The sequence below is a fragment of the Macrotis lagotis genome, chromosome X, assembly GCF_037893015.1.
Source record: "Macrotis lagotis isolate mMagLag1 chromosome X, bilby.v1.9.chrom.fasta, whole genome shotgun sequence".
Lineage (NCBI taxonomy): Eukaryota > Metazoa > Chordata > Mammalia > Peramelemorphia > Peramelidae > Macrotis > Macrotis lagotis.
In genome coordinates, this window is record NC_133666.1 from 647,629,917 (window position 1) to 647,645,806 (window position 15,890).

At 38.8% G+C, this 15,890-nt stretch overlaps 1 protein-coding gene and 1 long non-coding RNA gene across 8 annotated transcripts in view; one reads left to right on the forward strand and one right to left on the reverse strand.

Annotated features, from left to right (window-relative positions):
* Nucleotides 1-15,890, reverse strand: part of CSNK1G2 (casein kinase 1 gamma 2) — a 91,179-nt gene that overhangs the window by 60,076 nt on the left and 15,213 nt on the right. For 2 of the 7 annotated variants that reach the window (XM_074204659.1, XM_074204656.1), the window contains exon 1: nt 7,223-10,223. The exons of 4 other annotated variants lie outside the window; for them this stretch is intronic. The gene's annotated coding sequence lies outside the window, so the exon portion shown is untranslated. Of the gene's footprint in view, nt 1-7,222; nt 10,224-10,325; nt 10,347-15,890 lie in introns of those variants that run through there. One more of the 7 variants, XM_074204657.1, reaches the window with a different exon arrangement.
* On the forward strand, nt 10,428-13,184 carry LOC141501017 (uncharacterized). Its single transcript, XR_012472111.1, has 2 exons — nt 10,428-12,254; nt 12,961-13,184. It is a non-coding gene; the product is annotated as an uncharacterized LOC141501017 (long non-coding RNA).

Sequence of the window (15,890 nt, forward strand, 5' to 3'; positions counted from 1 at the left end):
TCAGAAGACACCCCATTCCCCCCAATGCCTCCCTGCCCTGTAGTTTTTCTTCTGCAAGCTAATATGTAACCCAACTCTTATTACGGTACAGTTTTTTAAGTAAGAAGATCTGGGTCTGAATTGCCACAATTTGTGACTTTTTGGCAAATCTCTTGCTCTGGGTTTCAATTTTTTTCTCCCTGTAAAATAAGGGTATTTGATTAAATGATCTCTAAGGTCTTTTTCTGTCTCTAAATTCTATTATTTTCTGGATTGGCTCCAATATGTCAATGTATCCCTTACTAAAGTAGGGTTAGAAGTGAATAAAGCAGCTCAGGTCTATGCGTGATCAGGGCAAAGAACAACAGGACCTCTCAAGCATAAAATTGTGGTGCATGTAATTCTCTCTTTGATGGTTTTAAAATCTCTTCAATAACTGTCAACATATAATGGTCAGCATTAAGAATATCAAAATTTTTATTTTAAGGGCTACAAACTGAAGGATATTAAGTTAAGTCTGTGATGACATTTATGAAGGCTATGCAATATGTCCTTGGAAATGTAATCTGTGTGTGTGTGTGTGTGTGTGTGTGTGTATCTTTGTCTCTCTTCCACCCCTTTAGACCCCTGAAGAGATGGGAGTTATTCTTATCTTGATTTCATTACAGTTAACAATGCTATTTTTTCCCTAACAATTCTGATTTTCGAACTTATAAAGATGATCTTGATCGCCGAGATTCTAATCCCTATTCCTAGGGCATTCTCAAGGGGCATAAACCTGAATCTCTCGTTGAGGCTGTGTTATGTTACACAATTATTATCAGCAAAAAGTGATGAGTGTCTCTCATAAGCACAATGGCAAATCATCATCATCATCATCACATCCTACTCCTCCCTCCTCACTGAAAGAGTAAATGGAGCTGCAGAAAGAAATTACAAGGAACATCTCGTGAAGTCTGAAAATCAATTATAGAACCTTTCTTGACTCAGTCCTTTATTTTTCCAACAGCACATTTACTTAATCTGATAGCTGAATGGGCAAGAATCTAGGACTCCTGCGTCTTTGCTCAGTACCACAACTCTATTATTAGAGAAGGGTTGGAAGACACAGCATCTAGGGCATCTCTATGCCTTCATTTGTTATACTGTCAGGTGCTATATAAGGAAAAGTAGCCTAGGTTAGACAAATGGCACAGAACAACAAAACATCTTCCTTCTCTATGACTGAATAAAGTCTAAAAAATCCCACGACCTGTCCATTTTTAGTCAAAGACAACTGTATAATGATCCCTATTCCCTAAAAAACTGAAATTAAAACCAAATTCCAAGTGATTTCTCCCTGCTCACTATTCCAACCCAGTGAAAAAGTATAGGATACAGCACAATATAGTAGGAAAAATTAGTGATCAAAGACATAGGGTTGAATCTCAATTCCAACATCTCTTAGTTATGTGTCCTAACTAACTAACACGCATCCTCCAGGAATATCAAGTTTTCTCATTTGTAAAAAGAATAATAACTCTACAACAATGTACCTACCACTCAAATTTTTTAAAAAAATCATCTCATTTTACAAAGAAGGAAACTGAGACCAAGAAAGTTTAAAAAGCTTGCCCAAGATAACAAAAGTAATAAATGGCAGAACTAGGGGACATTTTAGGATTGCTGTGAAGAAGATAATTTGCTAAAGTTAGTCTTAAAATACTAAAAAAAGAACTATCATTCAAATTTTCCGAACAGATTCAGTTATTATCATTTTTGTCTTCTTTCTTCACAGAGAGTCTTATAGAAGAAATCTGTCACAGAGAATGATGAGAATTTGCACAAAATTCTTGCCTCTGGCTTTGAGGGCAAGGACAAAGAAGAAAATTTTATTCACATTGAGAGTTCAAGACTAGTGAAACACTCAGAAGTTGGAGTGGAGATTCAGGTGGGGAGGAACATTTTGTTAAGTTAGTCTTCTGGAAAAGTGAGTATTTATACATCTTGCATTTTAAATAAAACAAAAGCTTATATTTGAACACAAAGAACAACCTCACATATTACCAAAGACTGATAAGAATGCTAGCTACTTGGAAAGAGGGGGCGGGGCGTGAGAAGGGGACTTATAAGAAAAAATTTCCATTTAATTTGAATTCAAAAACTAGAGAGCTCTCTCCCAAATGTGGGTATTTGCTCTGAGTTTTACAATTGCAGGGTGTTAGAAGGGACTTTCAAGAAGTAACCTGGACCCTTTGACCCAGCAATACCATCACTGGGTGTACACCCTGAAGAAATGATGAAAAAAGGGTAAAAAACATCACTTGTACAAAAATATTCATAGCAGTCCTGTTTGTGCTGGCAAGGAATTGGAAATCAAGTAAATGTCTTTCAATTGGGGGAATGGCTTAACAAACTGGTATATGTATGTCATGGAACACTATTGTTCTATCAGAAACCAGAAGGGGAGCCTGGAGGGATTTGCATGAACTGATGCTGAGTGAGATGAGCAGAACCAGAAAAACACTGTACACCCTAACAGCAACATGGAGGTGATGATCAACCTCGATGGACTTGCTCATTCCATTAGTGCAACAGTCAGGGACAATTTGGGGCTGTCTGCAATGGAGAATACCATCTATATCCAGGGAAAGAACCGTGGAGTTCGAACAAAGACCTAGGACTATTACCTTTAATTTAGAAAAAAACTGCTATCTTATTGTCTGATCTTGCTATCTCTTATACTTTGTTTCTTCCTTAAGGATAGGATTTCTCTCTCATCACACTCAATTTGGATCAATGTACAACATGGAACAAAGTAAAGACTGACAAATTGCTTTCTGTGGGGGGGGGGAGTAAGATGGGGGAAAATTGTAAAACTCAAAATAAATAAAATCTTTAATTAAAAAAAGAATAATTAAAAAAAGTAATCTGGGGACGGCTGGGTGGTGCAGTGGATAAGAGCACTCACTGGGTCCTGGAGTGGAGTACCTGAGTTCAAATCAAACCTAGGCCTCAGACATTTACTAATTACCTAGCTGTGTGGCCTTGGGCAAGCTACTTAATACCATTTGCCTTGCAAAAAAAAACCAAAAACCCTAAAAAAACACACACTGTGAGAGATAATGGTAATGTGTGCAGCCTCTGGGGCAGCTAGGTGGCACAGAGGATCAGGCCCTGGAGTCAGGAGGAATTGAGTTCAAATTCAACCTCAGACACTTAATAATTACCTAGCTGTGTGGCCTTGGGCAAGCCACTTAACCTCATCTGCCTTGCAAAAAGCCTAAAAAAAAAAAAAGCAGCCTCTGCAGGGGATTTCCTACGAGTATAATACCCTGCTCTAGAAATATATAGTCTTTGTTTTTTTTCTCTTGAAATTCTTTCAAGTATCCCTTTGAGTGGGTGATCTAAGCAACATCAAGAAAATTACAGGATTGGGGCAGCTAGGTGGCACAGTGGATAAGCACCGGCCCTGGAGTCAGGAGTACCTGGGTTCAAATCCAGTCTGGGACACTTAATAATTAGCTAGCTGTGTAGCCTTGGGCAAGCCACTTAACCCCATTTGCCTTGCAAAAAACCTAAAAAAAAAAGTACCCTTTGAGTATTTAAAGACAACGAACAAGCATCATATAAGCCTTTCTTTTCATGGGCCAGCCCTTCAACCCACTGTTCATCTTTTTAGGAGAAAAGACAAATGACAAATAAATGGGTTAATTTACTCTGCCTTTCAGAATCTCTAACTCTTCCTTTAAAGCTCTGAGCTCAGGTTTAACTTTCTCCAACCATCCTTCTCACTAGTGTTATTTCTTTCCCCAAATTATCTTGTCCCTAATTTAGGGACATGTTTTCTCTCAGTTAAATGTAAATTCCATGGGGTGGCTAGGTGGCACAATGGATAGAGCACTGGCCCTGGAGTCAGGAGTACCTGAGTTCAAATCCATCCTCAGACACTTAATAATTACCTAGCCATGTGGCCTTGGGCAAGCCACTTAATCCCACTGCCTTGCAAAAAAACTAAAAAAAAAAAAGTAAGTTCCATGAGAGAAGAGACTCTAGACAATATTACTGAGCCCTTTCTACTATAGATTTTTAAAAGGAGGAAGCTGTAAGGTCCCATCTCCTCAAGTCAGAGGGAAGTCAGAGTCTTATGACTTTGTGAGGAAGGTCAAAGTCAAGGATGAAAGGGTTGTGTGAGAAAATCCGCCAAGGGAGTAATGAAGTAAATGAGTAATGAAGGAGCTGAAGTGTTCAGAGGAGGGAACACACTGCTATCTTGAAGAATGGGAAGAGACAATAGAAGGTTTCTGGAAGAATTAATAACAAGCTGAAAACATGTATTACAGAAATTTTTAAGAGAATGAGGTATTTCTGCAAGGAAATGGAGGCATTTTTTTCCAGGTGGAAGAACTAACAAAAGCAAAGGTATAGGGAGTTGGAATGAATAAAAGTTTGGGTTCTTTGAGTGAAGAGCTAGACAGGACTAAGTTAAGAAGAGGACTTAGGGAGATAAATGCTTCCCCCATATTGGACCCAACCAAATCATGCCAACAAGCTCAGCTGTACATACTTCTATTCCCAAGAACAGATGCCACTTCACAATCTCTAAGTAAATGGGATCTTATTATCTACCATATATAAAAATCTTTTATAAAACAGAATTAGGCCATATCATCTAACAAATTTTACTGTAATTATCTTGACAGGAAAGGTCAGCATTTACTTTATTTATAGAGCACAAGCAACTTATGTTACAAAAAAATTGCCACACAACAGAACTAAAAGAGCAAGATGTGGTTGAAATTACTTAAATTATCTTTTCCAGGGAATCCATCATAGAAAATATTATTCCACTATTACTAATATCTAATATTTATATGGTTTAGATGGCATAGTTGATAGAATGCTGGGCTTAGAGCTAGGAATTCCTGATTCATCTTCCTGAATTCAAATCTGACCTCAAGACACTTACTAGCCTCAGTTTCCTCATCTGTAAAATGAGTTGAAGGAAATGACAAACCACTCCGATATCGCTACCAAGAAAACCTCCCAAAAGAGTCATGATGAGTTGGATGTGACTGAAAACAACTGAACAATATTTATAGAGACCTTTAGAAACAAAGCACTTTACATGTTATCTTATTTGACATGTCAGTCCTGTGACATGGAAGCTATTATTATGAGAGATTAGGTGACTTAACAAAGGTCACAAAGGTAAGAGTCTGAGGCAGGATTTGAAGTCAGGTCTTCCTGGCTCCAAGTACATCACTACACATCAAGCTGCATTAGATATAGGAGGGATTGCAGAATTCATTTGATCCAATCTTCTCATTTTCAGAAGGGAAAAACCAGGAAGGTTCGATGATTTTTACAAGGTCCCACAACTAAGAGCTGGGATAATGACCCAAGTTCCTGACTCCAAGACCAGGATTCTTTACACTTCACTTATGTGTCTCCTTTTCAAATAAATCACTCCACAACCACAGAAAGCAAATGGGGCAAATCAAAACCAGAGTATATTCGGTCAGATTTTAAACCAGAAGATTCCATGTATAGATGACATCCATCTTGTGTTGTTACAAGGGAACTGAGGCTCATGAAAGTTTCATTTCTCCATTTCTTTCTCTTCTTTCTCTTCTTTGCCCACTTTTTCAACAGATTCCATATTTCGTTATTAGTACTGCCAATCAATCATCCATTTCTGACATCTAAATCATATCTGCAAAATATTCACCATGAGATAGATACACAAAAGTATGAGAAATGTCATGATGGAAATTTTAACAGAAGGAAAAGCTTCAAATACTCAATCTAAAAATAATCCTGTACTAGAAGGGTTGAAGGGACTAAGAAGAATCCAAACACACAGATTCTAAAATTAATGAAAAACTGAATCAAAGGACCGAATAAACAGTTTAAGATTTAAGTTCAAGGAATTCAAAGTTTCTATTTCCCATTTGAAATGGTGAAATCCACTTAAGTTCAGCAGTCATTTATATTTAGATTGAACTCAAACCTCCAAAGTGACCCAAGCTGTAGTGTATACCTCTGATGGGTGGGACTAAGGTAAAAAAACTGTAGTCCAGTCACCAAGTAAATGTTTGTCCTTCATTCTCAAAGACCACCATGACATTAGAGAAAATGATATTAACAATGACATGAATTGAATTTGAGGGGGGGGGTGATATGCTAAGTCACTAGCCTCACTTTCTCCTCCAGAGACATCTGGGTCCAGGGGCCAGATATGAATCTGGATGACTGGAGATGGCCCTGAATGCAAGGCAATCAGGGTTAAGTGACTTGCCCAAGGTCACGAAGCCACTGAATATGAAGTGTCTGAGGCTGGATTTGAACTCCGAACTCCAAAGCCTGTGCTCTACTGCACCATCTAGATCCCCCTCCTCCCCCACCAAGTAAGTAGCTACTTAGACAAAGGTATTTTACATTCTTGAAAACCAATCTGCATCTTCAGCAGGTGTCTTCTACTCTGATTTCCCAGATGGAGACCTCAAAAAAAATCAATACTAAAACTAATTATAAAGTGTGTACTATATTTCTTATTCAAAGTGAACATTCCTACTGCTGGAAAATGAACTGAGAGAGCTATTCTATTCCTCTCATTTTTATAGGTATAGAAACTGAGGCCCAGAACTGTATTGTTTTAATTGTTTACTAGTAGCAAGACTGTGTTAAACTGAGTCAATAACACTCCCTTGTTCCCCAGGTAGCAAAAGGAGTGCCATCTGTGGCCACATCAAAGCTATGAGGCAGGATGGTGTGAGAACTGACTCTATGACCAGGACCCTGAGGATCACCAACTGAGCTAATCCTAAAATTAGAGAAAATTACCATTAGAATGATAGCTTAAGAGTTCTTCTAATTTATCTACCTAGTTTTTCAAATAGGAATGGGGAAAGAGACCCAGACCTCTTGGTCAAGAGGTCACAAAGCAAGATAACTGAAGATCTACGACAAGAATCCCTGTCTCCTGACTTTCAGACCAGTGCTTTTCACTGCAGTATTGCTATTGCTCCTAATTGGCCAGAAAAAAAGAGACTATGTTCAAAGACCTAGGACTGTTGTGAGGGTGTGCTCTCCAGAGCCCAACCAGCATTTTCACATTATGGTTATTTGATCAGTGAATATTTCTGTGTTAAAACTGGACATATGGTCCTCAAGAGAGTTGGCATGGGTTGACATTTTAGCTGTGCATCCCAGTTTTAATCTTGCAAGTTCTGTCACAAGTTTTTGTCAAAGGCCTAGTTACCTGTCACATTCTTTTGGACATTTTCCATCTTGTCAAGGCGAACAACCAGGTCCCTTTAATGGACCCAGGAATCTACTTTTCCTCTGACCTGTTCCATTTAATGATGTCACAGTTCCTAGGGCTGACATCACTCAAAGCAATACATTAAACTAGAGTGAATTTGAAAAGAACTGGATGGTTTCCAACATGCTAATTCATGCTGGAGGCATTGAAGTGTCTAGGAAAAGAGAAGTGGATTTAGAGTCAGAGGACCTGGCTTTGAATCTTGTCTCTGCTTACTGTGTCACCTTGGTTAAGTTATTTCCCCTGCCCTAGGCCTCAGTTTTCTCAATTATAGAATAAAGATGGTGGAATAGTCCCTTTCTAGCTTCAGTATCTATAAAATAACCTATGGAAATTAAATAGAATCACCAAGTGGAAAAATTGGGGCCCTCCCTACCTCAATTATCACTCAGGGGAATGGAAGAAAAGGGACCCTTAAAGTCCTTGCCTTCCTCTTACCTCCCTTATTAGTAAATTCATTTTATTACTTCCCATGGGTCACTAGATTTCATTCATGCCATTTAGAACAGAATCTAAAACTGAAGGATAGAGGTTCCTTGAGACCAAAGCCTCTTCATTTTAATCTATCTTTCTTGGCACACAGGAAGCACTTAATATTTATTGAATTTCTACAGGCAGCAAGAAAATCTCAGTTCTATCCTCTCAGGGCTCTGGATTCCTCACCTGAAAAATGGGCATTATAATGATAGCTAATAAAGAATGTTTGGAAAGCACCTCAAGATTCTCAGATGAAAGGTGTTATAAGGAGGCAGTTATTATTTTAATTACAGTTCCACTCATCATGGAGGCACATTCTGCTTGCTTTACCAAAGGGCAAACTACATCCTCAAAAGGATTTGAAATACACCTGAGAAGATGAAAGCTTCAACCTGACAACACTACCATAATAAAACCAGCATCTGGGGGAGGTAAGGCTCACACAATCTCAGAGCTGGAATTGAGATCCCAGAGGTCACCCAGTCTAACCCATAATTAAATAGGAATCCATTCATCTCCAACAAATATTCCTAAAGACCAAGATCATGACTGCATTAAGTAATTTTTCTTTTAAAAAAAAACATAAAAAATGAAGCCCCAAAAGAACAGAACCAAAACTCCCTTGCTATCCACTTGTCTGTTGAAACTCCTTCACAACCAACCTCGGGGATTTGGGCAAATCATAACCTCTAGGTCTTAGATTACCTTTTGTAAAATTGGGGGGGGGGGGGAAGATTAAATAACTTCTAAGGTTCCTTCCATTTCTAAATCCCTGCTCCTACTGGATGTGGCCTCATCTCGCTTTTTATTTTTTTAAAAATAAGAGGAACTAAGCTGGCAAAGGAAAAAACTTATCTGCAGGAGGTCTTCTTCCCTCAGGCTCCTCAAAGACTAGAACCTCACCAGAAGCTGCCCAATAAGAAAGAAGATGTCAAAAAAATAAAAAATTAAAAAAAACTAGGAAAAAAAAAGAAAGATGTCTCTCTAAAGTCAAGCCTAGAGGTGGCTAGGTGGCACAGTGGATAAAGCACTGGCCCTGGAGTCAGGAGTACCTGGGTTCAAATCCAGTCTCAGATGCTTACTAATTACCTAGCTGTGTGGCCTTGGGCAAGCCACTTAACTCCATTTGCCTTGCAAAAGCCTAAAAAAATAATAATAATGATAAAAAAAAAATAGTCAAGCCTTTTCCTTGACTAAGCAGCTATGGGTTAATCTCCAGCTCCAAAAGCTCTGGATTCCAGGTTCTCTGAATTAGAGGAACTGCAAAGATCACAGAATGTTAAAGCTGGAAGGGATGAAGGCGATTATCTAGTCCAGATCCAAAGGGTATTGGGTATTAAGCATAATAATTTAAGGTCATAAATCTAATTAATACATCAATCAGCAAGAACCAGAACCCAGGTATCCTGACATGTATTTGATGTGATACAGTGTTGTCTTTGACTGAAAAGGTGTCTGGAATTTGAAGACTGAGGGCTGGATGAAACAGTTCCAATGACTAGGTCTGCATTTGGAGTTAATTTTTGAACTGTTTTTGACCTTCAGCTTCCTTATCTGCAAAATGGGGAATTAATGCATATTCTATTTTGTAGGGTCCAAAAATTTTTTTGTAAGGATCAAATAAAAAACAGAGCACTTAAGGACCTATGATTATTAGGATCCAAACACTCATTTGGCACAGAAGGATGCTGAAGTGAAGTGAAGTGACTTTCCAAAGACACACAAGTGTAAAGGAACATAGGCCTTGGGACACCCAATGTTTTCTGAGTCTGTTAACCAATAAAGTCTCTCAAAGAGTCCAAATCATTTATTCTAAGACTGTCATGTGACATGCCTGAAGTATCCACAATTTTTTGTCTGAATGCTCCCTCCACTGATACAGACTAGAATCTCCTTTCTGTCTTAGAAAACAATTTACTTAAGATACAAAAGATAAAAATTAAACTGTCCATGCCCTCCAGAGACTTACATTATGAATTCTCTATCCTCAGAAGAATAGGCTGCACATATAAAAGTGCCACCTTCTGATTTACCACTTGGAATAAGAAAATGCCAGGGAAAACCTTATCAAAGCAGCCCAAGGCAGTCAGAGAGCACTGATTGGCTGCTAGAGGGTCTGGCTATTGAATCTCAAGCTCAAGACTTTACCTGAGTAACTGAACCAAGTCCCTTCACCTCTCTGGCTTTCTCACCTGCACTAGGAGATCACTAAGGTCTCTTCTATTTCTTAAATCTGTTATTCAATATGCCTTCCAGATATCAAAATAATTAAAATAATTCTACATGTCATCAAATCTGTTTGACCAGGAATATCAGTTGTTCAGCTGTCAGACTCAGTTGAGAATCAAATGTATTGAAAGCAGTCTATAAAGCATAAAATATAAGAAAAACTTAAAAAAAAAAAGATGACAGCATTTGGCACTTTCCACCTTCCTAAAATTGGAGGAAACCTATTTTCCCTCCCACCACTCCCTTTTCAATATCATCTACATATTCAATAGACAAATTAATTTCATTTCTGAGTTAACTTAATCAAGTTATCCTGTGCTTTGAGACTAATTACCATAGAAGATATTTTCTCCCCATCCCTGAAATTTCATCCACTACCTGAGTTTATTTAGATGTCAACTACTTTTTGTGACATCAAGTTTTCCCAAAGGCTTGACCAATTACAGTGCTGCCAGATTATGACATCAGACACAGACTAAGCTGCAGTAAGCACTACTAGGCAACTGACTTTTGTATCCAGACAGGGCCTACAGTAAAGGGAGGAAACAGAAGACAAACATGTTGGAATGCTTTTGTCACACCAGCAGAAGTGTTTCCTGAGAGAATTTGGTTTCCAGTTTTCCATGGGTACAAGTAGATTCAAAACAGGCCAGTACCAAGCTATTTTTATGTGCTATTAGAAGATATTAAACCAAATCATTAACAGGACAAGTCAGGTCAGAAATTCAGGCTCCAAAAGAGATCAGAGAAAGTAGTGGGGTCATGACCATGTCAAGTTAGTCTGGAGACAAGTTTGTGAACCCCCTAATCTAGACAGTACATAAGAGCCCGGAGTCAGAAAAAATAAAGAGGAAAATGAAGGGAAACGTGACTGAGAGCAAGCTGGCCAAGTAGAAAAGTCCAAATAACACAGTCCCGAGGAAGCAGAAATCTAACAAGCATTCAGGTAGGCAAATTAATTTCAAAGGAAAGAGAAATCAAGGAGCAGGAATCAGAAACCCAGAACAGGTATCTGAGAATAGAGACAGGCAGATATTGGGGCCTTATACATCTATACCAAAATGAAGATATGTTTTTGTATTCCAAGCAAAGGCCCTTCATTTCTAGTCTTGATGTTACTTCCTTCCTGAGGTTTCCGCCTTTTGGTTTAAGACTGCCTGGGTCAGTGGGCCAAGACTTGAAGTTTTCCCTTCCAGTGTGATGCTGGCTTCACAGCCTGGGTTAACAGAGATGTATGTGTTCTGGAAAAGCTCAGAGAATCAGGCCTAGAAAGACTAAATAATACACAGAAATTCAACAAGAGAAAAAGCAAATGGGTCAGTCTACAAGGAGCACTAAAACAAAACGCCAGACCCTCAGCAGAGGATGGTTGTACAATCCCTACTTAGCAATAGCTGACTCAAGCTGGAAGGTACATCCTGGATCTAACTTCACAGGAATCAGTTCTTGATCACAGTAGCTGAAGAGCTGGGACTTCTCCTTGCTTGTTTTTAATCACTTGCAGCCCTGGATAAGAATGACTAAGGCAGAAGGATAAGACATAGTAGGGACACTCCCTAAATAGCGGCAAAAGTAGCATGCCACCATCAAGTACTGAGCTACAGGAAAATGCCTGAACCAAGGACAACATTGGGAAATAAGTGTTTTCACTGAAGCACTTAGATGAGGAAATGCCCTCTACCAGTGGAGACTGGCACCATCTCTACAATGGAGGGTCCTTGAGTGTGGCCTGGAAAACTGAGAAGAGTAACTTGAACAGACAATCCAGTCCAGATGTGATGGAGATGAGCTGTGAGTAAAGAGTTTCCTGATCCCATGGCCAGTTCTCTACCCACTATTTCTCTGAGCCTCTCCAGAACACAAATCCATGAAATCCAGATTATGCAGCAAGCATTATATTGGAAGGGAAAAACTTAAGTCCTGGCCTACTGACCCAGGCAATCTTATACTAAAAGGGAGAAACCTCAGGAAGTAACATCAAGACTAGAAAAGAAAGATCTGTGCCCAGATAACACATCTTGATCTTTTAGAATTAGTCTTAATTTCCTCAACAGTCCTTACATAGCATGATGTTTGACCCATTCACCATCCTAGCTTCCAATGACAAACTGTATACAATTCTTTCCATCCCCAGCCAGAGCACAGAAAATAAAATCAATAAATACTGGTGGATTTGATTTTATAATATACTCCACATCAGGCAGTAAGGCTTCATAAAAGGCAGAGTAACAGAAGATGGAAAAAAAGACTATAAATCTGGGAGGTAAGGCATCTAGGCTCATACTTAGTATTTATGCAACCCTGGGCAAGTTACTGGGAAATAACCTTGGGTCCTCACTTTCCTTACATGTATAATAATGTTAAGATTTTTGTTGAGAAAATAATAAAAAAATAAAAATGGGCTGAATTTTTATCAATTGAAAAAATAATTAAAAAAATGAAAGATGAAAGGGCTGGACTGGATAATCTCCTCCAGTTCTGACATTCTAGATAACTATATTTTAGAAATTAAGAATCAAATTCAGATCCAATGATCCTGCACCAAATTTCATTGTGGCACATAGTTTTTCTGGCAAAGTCTTACTCAATGCTCCAGAATCATGCTTCACTTCCCCCCCCCCCCACCTGTCCATTTGGTTTAATTATGAACTTGAAAAGAAACAGTCCAAAGCACTAAAGACAGCATAATCTAACCCAGACAGCAGGGGCCCTCCTGGAATTTCTTAGCCAGTTACCAAAGCTGCTCTAGCTAAAGAGTGGGATTATTCCTAATAAACACTAAAAAGGAGAGAAAGAGGAAAGGGACACTTTTAGACATAGGAGGTAGCCTAGACAAAATGTACATATTAAGTTTCTTCTTTCATTCATCACCAGATATTTCTGCTAGATCTTTAGTAGATTCTCATTAACTTCTATGGTTAACATATACTACCTTTCTCCTCTCCCCATTATTTTTCCCCTCTCTTTAGGCTGAAAATTTGTTTTGCTCCTAAAAGAACCAGTTTTGAAATCAGATGACCTCAGAATTCCAGTCTTAGTCCTTCTCACTTACACAAACCTGGCAAGTCATTTCCTCTTCCCAGGTCCTGGTTTTCTAATCTTTGAAATGAGAAGATGTGAAGAGAGCAATTCTAATTCCTATCAAATCTGCCAGGTCTCTTAATAAGGAAATTAGATAAAATGATAAAACACATCAGCAATTTCCCCACTTCTTCCCACATACAAATGCGCATGTATGTGTACACACACACACATATACCTACCTTTTCTATTCCCTTAAAAGTAAATACTTGGAGGTTAAAAGAAGCAGTCTCCAAGTTAGAGTCATAAAAGCAGGTTAAATATTGGCACTAAATAAGCAGACAGTGCACCTTAGAATCAGGTGTGTAAAAAAAAAAATCCCACCTGTTCTTCAATGCTAGGTTTTGTACTTTGACCCCTGGCCCACAATAGAAACCATCACAGAAACCAAGACTTCTTATATTTCACCCTAAGCTCTGCACCAGCCTTGCTGGATGATGCTAAGGCCTCTCCTATCTCAAAAGCAATCTATAACCTACAAGCAAGGATGACACCTTGAAAAATGACAAACTACAGAAAGGCAGCAACTCAGATTCTGCTCCCTTTTACTAGAAAATACCTATGTTTAAGAATAAAATTAGGAAAGAATTACACTTCACCTCTTAATACATATTAAAACATCTACTAATATGATGAAAACTAAACTTGGTCCTGGGGAATATATAATTCTTAATTTCATAAACTCATAATCTAGGGGAAGGAGGAAATGAAAGCAGAGGCTTACTGGCCACTTGTCAAGGAAGTTATAGATAGCATTCATCTCTCAAGGATGCTAAGATTCCCTTTTAGCCAATATTCAGGAGAGAGGAAAAAAATTGAGACTAGCAAATTTATTTCATCCATATACCTGAGTAAAAAATTTCCCTGTTATCTCTAAATCATTGTTACACACAAAAATTCCCTAAATAGGAAATATTAAATCCATAAAAGAAATAAGTAAAATGAAGTCTAAGTGGGAAAAGACCGTATCTGGGTTAGAAGGTATCAGAAGACTTCAGAGAAGAGGTAGCATCTGAGCTGGGTTTAGAAGAAAGGTAGAATTTCAACAGGTAAATGAAATAAGAAGAAGGCGAGGGGGAGGGATTTACAAGTATCAGAAACAGTGAGCAAAGGTTCAGAGGTGGAATATATCACCGGGAGTGGCTATTGGACCATGCACTTTCACTGTGGAATCAAGTGTAAATAGGCAAGTGGGGTGAGAGAAGGCAGAAAGGGTAAGAAAGTGCCAGATTCCAGAAGCCCTGCAATGGCTAAGGAAGAGGGACCTGATTAGATAGGCAAGGAGGAGTGACTGAAGAAATGACACATACACAAACAATTGGTAAGTGTTTACATTTAAAGGACATTAAGGATACAAAGGTTAAATTTAGTCACTACTTTCTAAGAGCTTAGACTGGATGAGGAAAATTAATTTAGCCATAAATGAAAGATAAAGTGGATGGGAGTTGAAACTAGGCAGAGAAACCAATTCAGAGGAGTGACAATAAAAGCCTAATAGAATAATAGTAACAGTAAGAATATGGGGCAGGGGCAGCTAGGTGGCGCAGTGGATAGAGCACTGGCCTTGGAGTCATGAGTACCCGAGTTCAAATCTGACATCTGACACTTAATGCTTACCTAGTCGTGTGGCCTTGGGCAAGCCACTTAACCCGATTGCCTTGAAAAATCTAAAAACAACAAAACAAAAAAGAATATAGGGCAATTAGATGGCTCAGTGGATAGAATGCCAGGCCTAGAGTCAGGAAGATCTGAATTCACATATGACCTCTGACATGAGCTGTATGAGCCTAGACAAGTAATACTGCTTGCCTCAGTTTTCTTATCTGTAAGATGAGCTCGAGAAGAAATGGTTTAAAGTAATTCAGTTATCTTTGCTAAGAAATCCCAAATAGGGTCCTGAAGTCAGACATGACTGAAAGGACTGAAGAATAAGAAGTAATAAAAACAAAGTGGCAGGGACAGGATTCCACAGAATTTCTAGAAAATAGGAAGAATCACCAATCAAAATTAAAGGGGTTTTTTTTTTTGTGGTTTTGTTTTTAAAGTGGCGAGAAAGAAGGCAAAACCCAGGGGGTTAGTCTTTTTTTTTTACAAGGCAGTGGGGGTTAAGTGACTTGCCCAGGGTCATACAGCTAGGTAATTATTAAGTGTCTGAGGCCAGATTTGAACTCCTGACTCCAAGGCCCAATGCTCTATCCACTATGCCACCTAGCTGCCCCAAGGGGGTTAGTCTTAATAGTCACTTTTGTGCCAGAGAAAGAGACAGACAGAGAGAGAGAGAGAGAGAGAGAGAGAGATAACAGCCAATTTATAATCCCCCTCTCCCCAAGTAGTGGTGAGGATCAAATGGTAGTTACTGTTAGTTTAGTTCAGAAAAATTTTCAATGACTCTTTACCATCTCTATGCTCTAGACTCCAAACAAATAAGCTAAGCCCCTAATCCTTGAACCCAGAGAAGAAAATAAAATGTGTCCTAACTTTGGCACACAACAAGATGATCAGACTTTCTCGAGAACCAGACTTCCCTGAGAATCCAATTCCAATTGCCTAAACAGTGCAGTCACAAGTAACCAATTTCCTACCATACAATCACCAAGCTGGAGAACACCTGAGCTGCAGAACTTTATAAGAGACCCCAGAAGCACCCAGACTCAAAACCTTGGACTGATCAGACTGAAATAGGGCCCTCACTGAGCTTCCTGGCCCAGAACTTCATGGTAAGATGGTGGTTCAGTGAAATGAGCAGAACCAGAAGAACATTGTTCACCCTGACAGCAACATGGGGTTGTGATCAATCTTAATGGACTTGCTCATTTGA